The sequence below is a fragment of the Ips typographus genome, linkage group LG11 (genome assembly GCF_016097725.1).
Source record: "Ips typographus isolate SLU linkage group LG11, UJ_Ityp_2.0, whole genome shotgun sequence".
NCBI lineage: Eukaryota > Metazoa > Arthropoda > Insecta > Coleoptera > Curculionidae > Ips > Ips typographus.
Genome location: NC_138432.1, coordinates 2,909,134 through 2,918,810, shown reverse-complemented (window position 1 = coordinate 2,918,810; position 9,677 = coordinate 2,909,134). Strand labels below are relative to the sequence as shown.

The following is a 9,677-nucleotide window of genomic DNA, read 5'->3' as shown; positions in this document are numbered from 1 at the left end:
CTCCCAACCAACGTGGAAGCATCCGAAAAAACTTCGATTAGAAATTTCTTGGTAACAAGGAAACTGAACTATTAGGCAAGTTTGTCAACCACCAGTTTAATTCTACTTTTATAAAACCAAACAAACTCATGTTACCTGTTTTCAACAGAGCCTTTAATTTAGCTCGCTCAAACAATTTTCTATGAGCCCAACCATATTTAAACGCTGGACATGCGCTGTTAAACGCCCTACTAACTGAGCAAAACTTCTAATAGAACAGCTATCACGTTTTAGAAAATCTGAACATGCACCACACAATGCAATTACTTTTTTCTCTGGCAATGACATTGTCATGCCACCTGAATTAAACAGAAACCCTAAAAATTGGCAACTAATAGTTGGGTGTAGCACACTTTTATTGCAATTGATAACAAATCCTAAGGAACTAAACAAATCTAAGGCCCTCTTTGTATGTTGTAAACACAAACTTTTATCTTTGCCATAATTAACAGATCGTCTAGGCAAATAACACAAATAATACCAGACAATCGCAACTGAGAAGTGACTGGCTTCAACATCTTAGTGAATACAAACGGAGCTGTGCAGAGTCCATTGGCAAGCAAGTAAATTCAAAAACTTCACCCCCATACAAAAAACGCAAATATTTTCTAGAGCTCTTATGAACTTGAATCATAAAATAAGCATCTTTCAAATCAATTTTAGTCATAAAATAACCGGGTTGAAGCAACTGCCTTACACTTCTGAAATCCTCTAACTTAAAATGAGGTACCTCTATATACAGGGTGTCCCACGACGAAAGACATCGATTGATATTGGAAAAAGTATAAATAGGAGAGTTTTGAAAATTTGGTAGGATACTGAATCCAACTAAAATATTTTCAAGATGGTTGCACTTCCGCTTATACCGGAAGTCGATCACAACTTTCTTATTTTAAATAGAACACCCTATATATTATTACATATTTGGATTCCTCACAAAAATTCTGACCAACTTTTGTATAGAATGCCCTATGCCTATCTCTAGCCGTTTTCGAAATATTTGATGTTTTTTCCAAAAAAGTGACAGTTGCAACGCTCAACATATTTTTGTACTATGTTAAAACCGTATTTCATTTTGCAATGAAACTTTGGGTTATTGTAAATAAAGGATCGTTTTATTAAACTGAGGGTGCGTAACGACTCATTTGTATACAGGGTCGTCAAAAAAAATCATAAACTTGCCACTAAAAAAAATGAAAAATCTCAAGTTTTTTAAATGGAAACCCCCATTTTTTATGACGGAATCATTTTGAGCATTAAAAATTACTATAAGTTTCAATTTACTTGCCTATACCTAAATCCAACCCATTTCGTTTTATTTGAGAATAAACATTTTTTTATTAGGCTGCATGCTCGGCTGCATGGTTGGAATTAGCTGGTACTCTAGTTGGCCATGCTTTTGACACACGGTGATATTGGAGACCTGCAGGGCATGTTAATAACACTAGTTTTGAGTGTTTTGACAACTGCAAATATGTCGTCGCGGTTACGTTATTCAAACCAAGATTGCTTAAATCTGTTTATTATTTACGGAAAATGTGATAAAGTTGTGAGTAGAACATGTGAGGTATTTGCCGCTCGTTATCTAGAAAAACCAAATCCATCACCAAAAGCTGTCAAGCAAATAATTGAAAATTTTAAGAATACGGGATATGTGAAGATAAAAGCTATTAAAACAAAACCAATTCTTAATAATACAAATGTAGAAATTGCAATTTCTAACCAACTTTTGTGTACAATGCCCTATTCCTATCTCTAGCCGTTTTCGAAATATTTGATGTTTTTTCCAAAAAAGTTATAGCTGCATTGCTCAACATATTTTTGTACTTATATTAATAATTAATTTAACAAATGTTCGAAATTTCGACCTTCAGCTTCGTGACACTTTGCGCACCTTAGGATCAGCTGCTCATGGGTTGCTGCTCTTATTGCGTTTGGGCTTAAACCACGAAACGCGTTTCTCACTCTTTGAATACAATTTTCCTTTGTTGTTAAAGGAAGATTGTAAACTTCATCTTTAATTGCCCCCCATACAAAATAATCTAAAACTGACATGTCTGGCGAGCGGGGTGGCCATTGAAACGGTCCGTTGTTAGCAATCCACCGGTCGTCAGACGTAGCTTGTAGAAAATTATTGACAATATGACCATTATGAGGAGGTGCGCCATCATGCTGATAAATTACCCGTCTTCTGTCGGCTAGAGGTAAATTATCCAAGTATTCCCTTTCTAAATCTTGAATTATAGCTAGATATCGATCACCTACAATAAAAACATAGCATTAAATTAAGTTTCAGAACTTCACAATTTGTCGTTTAACATCGTCGATATACCGTTTAAATTTTCTTCATAAAAACGTATCATAACAATTTGGTCATTCCTCACAGCACAATAAACATTAAAACTCCAGATTTCTTGAAAATTTCTCTCTCTAATTACGTGTGGATTTATGTCACACCAGTAGTGTGAATTATGTCTATTGAACATTCCATTTTTAGTGAATTTGGCCTCGTCGCTCCAAATAATATTATTCAAAAACAATTCATCTCCATAGTGACTAGTCAGCAAAAACTCACTAAAACAACTCTCTTCGGAAAGTCAACCTCTTTTAAGTGTTGCACTAATTTAAATGAAAAAGGGTGAAATTTATGTTTCTTCAGGATCCTCTGAATTGAGCTTTTGGATATGCCTGATTCTACGGAAACTTGTCTTATTGACAAAGTTGGATTTGCAACAAAATAGCCCAAAATTGCAATTTCTACATTGGTATTATTAAGGATTGGTTTTGTTTTAATAGCTTTTATCTTCACAGATCCCGTATTCTTAAAATTTTCAATTATTTGCTTGACAGCTTTTCGTGATGGCTTTGGTTTTTCTGGATAACGAGCGGCAAATACCTCAAATGTTCTACTCACAACTTTATCACATTCTCCGTAAATAATAAACAAATTTAAGTAATCTTGGTTTGAATAACGTAACCGCGACGGCATATTTGCAGTTGTCAAAACACTCAAAACTAGTGTTATTAACATGCCCTGCAGGTCTCCAATATCACCGTGTGTCAAAAGCATGGCCAACTAGAGTACCAGCTAATTCCAACCATGCAGCCGAGCATGCAGCCTAATAAAAAAATGTTTATTCTCAAATAAAACGAAATGGGTTGGATTTAGGTATAGGCAAGTAAATTGAAACTTATAGTAATTTTTAATGCTCAAAATGATTCCGTCATAAAAAATGGGGGTTTCCATTTAAAAAACTTGAGATTTTTCATTTTTTTTAGTGGCAAGTTTATGATTTTTTTTTGACGACCCTGTATACAAATGAGTCGTTACGCACCCTCAGTTTAATAAAACGATCCTTTATTTACAATAACCCAAAGTTTCATTGCAAAATGAAATACGGTTTTAACATAGTACAAAAATATGTAGAGCGTTGCAACTGTCACTTTTATGGAAAAACATCAAATATTTCGAAAACGGCTAGAGATAGGCATAGGGCATTCTATACAAAAGTTGGTCAGAATTTTGTGAGGAATCCAAATATGTAATATATATAGGGTGTTCTATTTAAAATAAGAAAGTTGTGATCGACTTCCGGTATAAGCGGAAGTGCAACCATCTTGAAAATATTTTAGTTGGATTGGGCATGCCCACATCAGTATCCTACCAAATTTTCAAAACTCTCCTATTTATACTTTTTCCAATATCAATCGAGGTCTTTCGTCGTGGGACACCCTGTATATGTAAATAGACAAACATGGCGCTTGGTGATTGGACGAAAACGTCTCTCGAAGTGGGCGGGGCTGGCGGTTGGCTCCTCCCTCCAGATCGTCAGGGCCTAGCGAGTTTCCAGCAAAAACTCAGCTTGGCGATTGTCACTAGCGACCGTCGGGAGCGGTCGAAGATGGTGGCCCAGTGAGAGGCGTCCAGTAGTTTGTCTACCAGTCATTTGCTGGGTGCGGATCCGTCTTGACTGCCGCGCCCGTTAGTGTTTAGGCGCGGCGTGTGCTTCTTGGAGCAGGAACTGTTTTACCCCACGCTGGATCCGGATATCCCGGCTGAGACTGTTCCCCAGTTTAATCGAAGTTATTGAGCCCTGGAGCGAACCCCGTATATACTCCACCAGATGCTCAGAGAGTCCCATCCGTTTCATGGCTCGATAAATTGCTCCCTGGTTAACGGAGTCAAACGCCTTCTGTATATCCAAACTGAGAACGTTGAAAGGTTTCCGTGTCTCAGTTCGGGTTCGGATATAGTATTGAGTGATCATGGCGTTTGCCATTGTGCCATCTAATTCAATGAAACCTCTTTGATGGATAGAGGGTTTGATGACACTTTTTATCCGTTTGGCAAGTAGGCGGTGAAACAACCGTAGTAAGGATGATGACATAGTTATCGGTCGATAGTTTGTAGGATTTGTTCTATCGCCGTCCTTATGAATGAGAATGGTTCGGGAGCATTTCCAAGTCTCAGGGAGGCAGTTCCGATAATAGATGACATTCAGAACCACCGCCAGCTTATTTGAATCGAACATTTTAACCGATTCAACGGTAATTCCGTCTGGACCCGGTGCAGAAGTTTTGGTCCAGCCGTTTTTGCTGTCATCGACTTCCCTGATCGTTATCGGATACTCTGTATCACCATCAGAAACCTTGCGGTCCTTGATTGCCTCTGTGTCCTCGAAGGAGGGGCTTTCCAAAATGCTGCCATAAAATTCCTCGACGCGCTGCATTTCGGGCAGCTCCTTTGGAGTGTCCAGACTTTTACCAGCCAGAATTGTTGTTGCCAGAGAGGTACGATTGGTGTTAAACAGATCCTGCGCCTTTTTAAAGTTCTGTGCGCGTCGCCCACGGCCCGTGAAGGTCTGGGCGTAGTTTCTGTTCCCCCTCTGCGTCTGACTTGGTTGCACCTTGTTGTTTGTGCCACTAGATTGTACACCATTTGTGCTCTTTTTGACGGTTTTAAAGTTTTTAGCAATCCAATCCTCTAAAATCGGTTTCAGGACATGGATTGGTTCCGTCAATGCCGCTTTCGCTAACAGAGTCAGATCCTTGTGCGGATTCTCGGGGCCGAGAGCTGCTTGCTCCAGGAGAAAATCCTGAAGCCAGGTTTTAATTTCTTCCGGACGGCAGCAGTGGCCCGAAGGCTTGGATCAGAAGCACTTTGTATCGTGATGTTAGAGATGACCTTGACTCTGTTTGCAGTGCCATGATGTTTCGGCTTAGGTGTATTTGTATCTAGTCGAGGTCTTGTAGCTGGAGATTCCATGACTTCCGGAGAAGAATCAGGTGTACGTCGCCTTTTATTTGATGTACAATTTTGAGAGAGCGTGTTGTTCATCTGGGGCGATTTAATAGGTTCTCGCACCTCAGCATCAGCAGGATGGAAGTCGCTGCCGCTCTCATCAGAAGAAGATCCCATACATTCTAGGATGTAAGTAACCGTCGCTTGCGGGTTGGTCGAAAAAGACTCATTCGTGGGATCTATAGTTGCTGGGCCCTCTTGACTAGAGATTTTTGAGGGACCGGCTATAGGCGAAACGTTTGGGTAGTCGTTGCTCGACTCGTAGCTGGAGCCTGAGTTTTCGCTTAGAGCGATGTCCTGGGAGGACTCGTCCGATGATATTGAAATGGACGCAGCAGTTGTTGGAAGCGCAATAGCTGGAAGAGAGTCAGGAGTATTAGTCTGTTTGTTTGGGACAAGACGGCCTGTAACGGTTTTAGCCTTTTGCCTCTCCCTGGCTAAAGCCAGGTACTCCTTATATTCAGGCCGCTCTCTTCTTCTCCTAACCTGTTCTTTGGTTAGGCCAGTTTTTGTTATGATGGTAGCTATAGACAACTTTTTGGGTGGAAAACTGGCTTCCACTTCAACTATGGCCATAAATCTTGTAGCCTCGCTCTGCTGGAGCTTGGCTTCTTCTCCCAGCATATATTATTTTGCATGCGCACTGCGCTGGTGGAGTCTCATCGACTGAAATGATTTGAATTCGCGTTTGCAAAACCTACAGATCTTTTCGGAATTTGCAACGCAGTTCTTAATGTGTTTGGCCAAACCCGACTTGGTCTGGCAAGTATGCCCACACCGTTCACAGCACGGTGGAGCTGAAGTTGTGGGAGCGGAAAGAGTCCCAGTATTTGCTCTTGGGCTCAAAGAATTTTTGGTTTTACCGCTCCCTGATAAATCCACAGTCTTAGACTGGGTCGTTTTAGCGGTTTTACTCGCCATAGTGTTTTTCACCGCAGAGTCGCAGGACACAGACTACCCTGGACTGGCTTGATGTTATGCCAAAGCGTTCCCACTCTCGCTTCAGTGGGTGGCCGCAATTCACGTGGCCAATAGGTCCTTAGCCGCCCACGGACTTATAGCGTGGTGAACAAGCCCATGACTAATTGCCGTAGGTCGTTGCCCGCCCTTTACCACGTGGAGGTGGGCCGCCTAAAGTTTCCGTGGAGGTATAGGGGACTTTGTTGGTTCGTATGTTAATTGTGCTTGTAGCACTTGCCCCTTTAGCCACTAATTGCGTCGCACGAATCGCTTTAATCTTCTTAGCTATCTCAGCCCTAAAGGAAACTTTAGAAGGGCGTCATAGTTACTCCCGCCGTTTACGCGCTTGATTGAATTTCTTCACTTTGACATTCAGAGCACTGGACAGAAATCACATCACGTTAAGACCATCGCAATGCTTTGTTTTAATTAGACAGTCGGATTCCCCCGGTCCGTGCCAGTTCTGAGCTGATCGTTACATAGCGGCCGAAGAGGACACGGACGAACCGAAATTCATCGGGCCTCGCAGCAAAGCGGTTCCGCAGGAGGCCAAGGCACGGGACCGAGCTGGGATCAGGCCGAAACCGTCACCTCGCCCAGGCCCGGCTCGTTAACCAGTTCCTGCTTCCTCGCCAAGCCCGACACGCCCCGATCCTCAGAGCCAATCCTTATCCCGAAGTTACGGATCCAATTTGCCGACTTCCCTTACCTACATTATTCTATCGACTAGAGGCTCTTCGCCTTGGAGACCTGCTGCGGATATGGGTACGAACTGGCGCGACGCCTCCACGTGGCCCTCTCCCGGATTTTCAAGGTCCGAGGGGAAGATCCGGACACCGCGGCAACTGCGGTGCTCTTCGCGTTCCAAACCATATCTCCCTGCTAGAGGATTCCATGGAACTCGAAAGCTCATGCAGAAAAGAAAACTCTTCCCGGATCTCCCGACAGCGTCTCCGGGTCCTTTTGGGTTACCCCGACGAACTCTCTTGCGAGGGCCCGACTTTTTGACGGTTCCGCTGCCAGGTTCCGGAATAGGAACCGGATTCCCTTTCGCCCGATGGGTGTGAGCACGTACCATATATGCGATAAGCACACAGACTCTTCGTAAAACGACTACACCGCATCACCATCGGCTTTCGCCTAGGGCTTAGGATCGACTGACTCGTGTGCAACGGCTGTTCACACGAAACCCTTCTCCACGTCAGTCCTCCAGGGCCTCGCTGGAGTATTTGCTACTACCACCAAGATCTGCACCGACGGCGGCTCCAGACGGCCTGGCGGCCAGCCCTTCTGCGCACACCGCCGCGACCCTCCTACTCGTCAGGGCTTCATGATCGTCGATGACGATCGCACATGCCGCTGACGGTCGAGTATAAGCACGACGCTTCAGCGCCATCCATTTTCAGGGCTAGTAACTTCGGCAGGTGAGTTGTTACACACTCCTTGGCGGATTCCGACTTCCATGGCCACCGTCCTGCTGTCTTAAGTTACCAACGTCTTTCATGGTATCCCATAAGCGTCGATTTAGGCGCTTTAACTCGACGTTTGGTTCATCCCACAGCGCCAGTTCTGCTTACCAAAAATGGCCCACTTGGCACTCTGAGTGTGAGTTGGTGATGCCAACCACTGGGAAATAACATACTATATCTGAAACGAAATGTGATGGATTGACTACAAACGAATTTCGGTAATTAATCATGTGATGAACTTAATTCATAATCATAAGCGCATTTTCTTGTTGTAACCTTAAAGTTTAAAGTCCGTAATGCATTATATTGGTTTATACAAAATTCCATAAACATATTCATAACTAATGACCTTGAAAGATGGTTAATTTCAACTTTTAAAATCAATAAAAACTAAATCTGAATCTGTCAAATACTAAAAGAAATTATTGGTTAGATCGCAAACATTTAATATTTTGAATTGTTGAAACAAAACAACATAGGAATCCCCCACCGGACCGGTTTCATAACCAAAAAATGAATATTGTGTTATTATTAATTGATGAATAACATTTGACAGAGAAAAAAAATAAATTTATGAATTAAGAATAAGAAATTGCATTGCAACACCTTTCTCGTAAATGTAGTAAATTAAGGAATACTTTATATTTATTAATTTTGTTTATGGAATTGCATTGAAAGCAATTTGTGCATATAAACGTCGCCAAAAAATATATACGAATACGAATTTCTGTAATTAATCATGTGATGGTTCTGAAAAGAACCTTTGTTCAACGTCGTCGTCGTCGTCATCAGCAGTATAAAGTTGAGCTGAAACTAACAAAAAATTTCACTTTGACCTGTCCTTGCCTAAAAGAAAGGGTTACAGGTTACAGTTTTTTTTATTTTCAAAAGTTTTTTGGGGAGAAAAACTAAATTTTAGTGTTACTGAGAGTCAATTAAATTAAAATTTGAGGAATATTTTATATATACTTTTTATACCTGAAACGTGATGAGAAAATTAAGGACAAACGAATTTCTGTAATTAATCATGTGATGGTTCTGAAAAGAACCTTTGTTCATCGTCGTCGTCGTCGTAGCCGTCATCATAAAGTTGAGCTGACATTAACAAAAAATGTCAATAGTACTTTTAAAAATGTAAGAAAAACACTTTGAGCTGTCCTTGGCTTCGATCAATGTTGTTGCATGCAAAAAATATGCAAACAACACATTAATCTACTAAGCCCTTCCACCCACGTCAAGGTCACACAGCTCCATGGAAGGGTACCTTTTAGATTAGAAACAGGTAAATAAATATTTCACCTAAAACTTATCTATTTGTTGTTACCCCAGTGTAATTGTCATACTCGTACAGTACTTGAATTACACTAAAGTATTTGTCACAACATAAAGCATTTAAAGTTGTAAAAATTGAATGAATGAAATACTAAAAAAAAGTTGGGTACGTTAGTTAAACTTCAAACACTTTATGTCAAAATGTGTGTTTTGTGTGTGTGTGTTAGTATTTAAAGTGATTACACTTAAATGTCCAGATTCAAGTGTTTTAGTACCACTTTAAACACTTGTGTCGTTTGTGTATTTTTTGGTTTTTTGTTTTTAAATTTTTTTGGATTTTATTTTTTTTTTCCTATTCTATTATCTCCTATATCTACAACAGGGACCAGAGGGGAACTTAAAAACTATGCGCACCTAAAACTAACAATTTTTTTTTTGGGTCAATTTTAAACACCTACAGACTGTACGTGCGAGATCATCTAAAAAACGTACCAAATTTCAGATTGACCACACCAATCTGTAAACATTTTAAATTGATTTTACATTTTTTTAAATTTTTTTGGTAAATATAAAACATTTAAAATTGCCTAGCAAGACCAAATTCGTCTACACTTTTGTATCAATTTAAAATATTT

General features: G+C 40.7%; 1 pseudogene; it reads right to left on the bottom strand.

The window, feature by feature from the left end:
- Positions 1–7,025: 7,025 nt before the first annotated feature.
- On the bottom strand, positions 7,026–8,041 carry LOC145736127 (large subunit ribosomal RNA; annotated as a pseudogene).
- Positions 8,042–9,677: the final 1,636 nt, after the last annotated feature.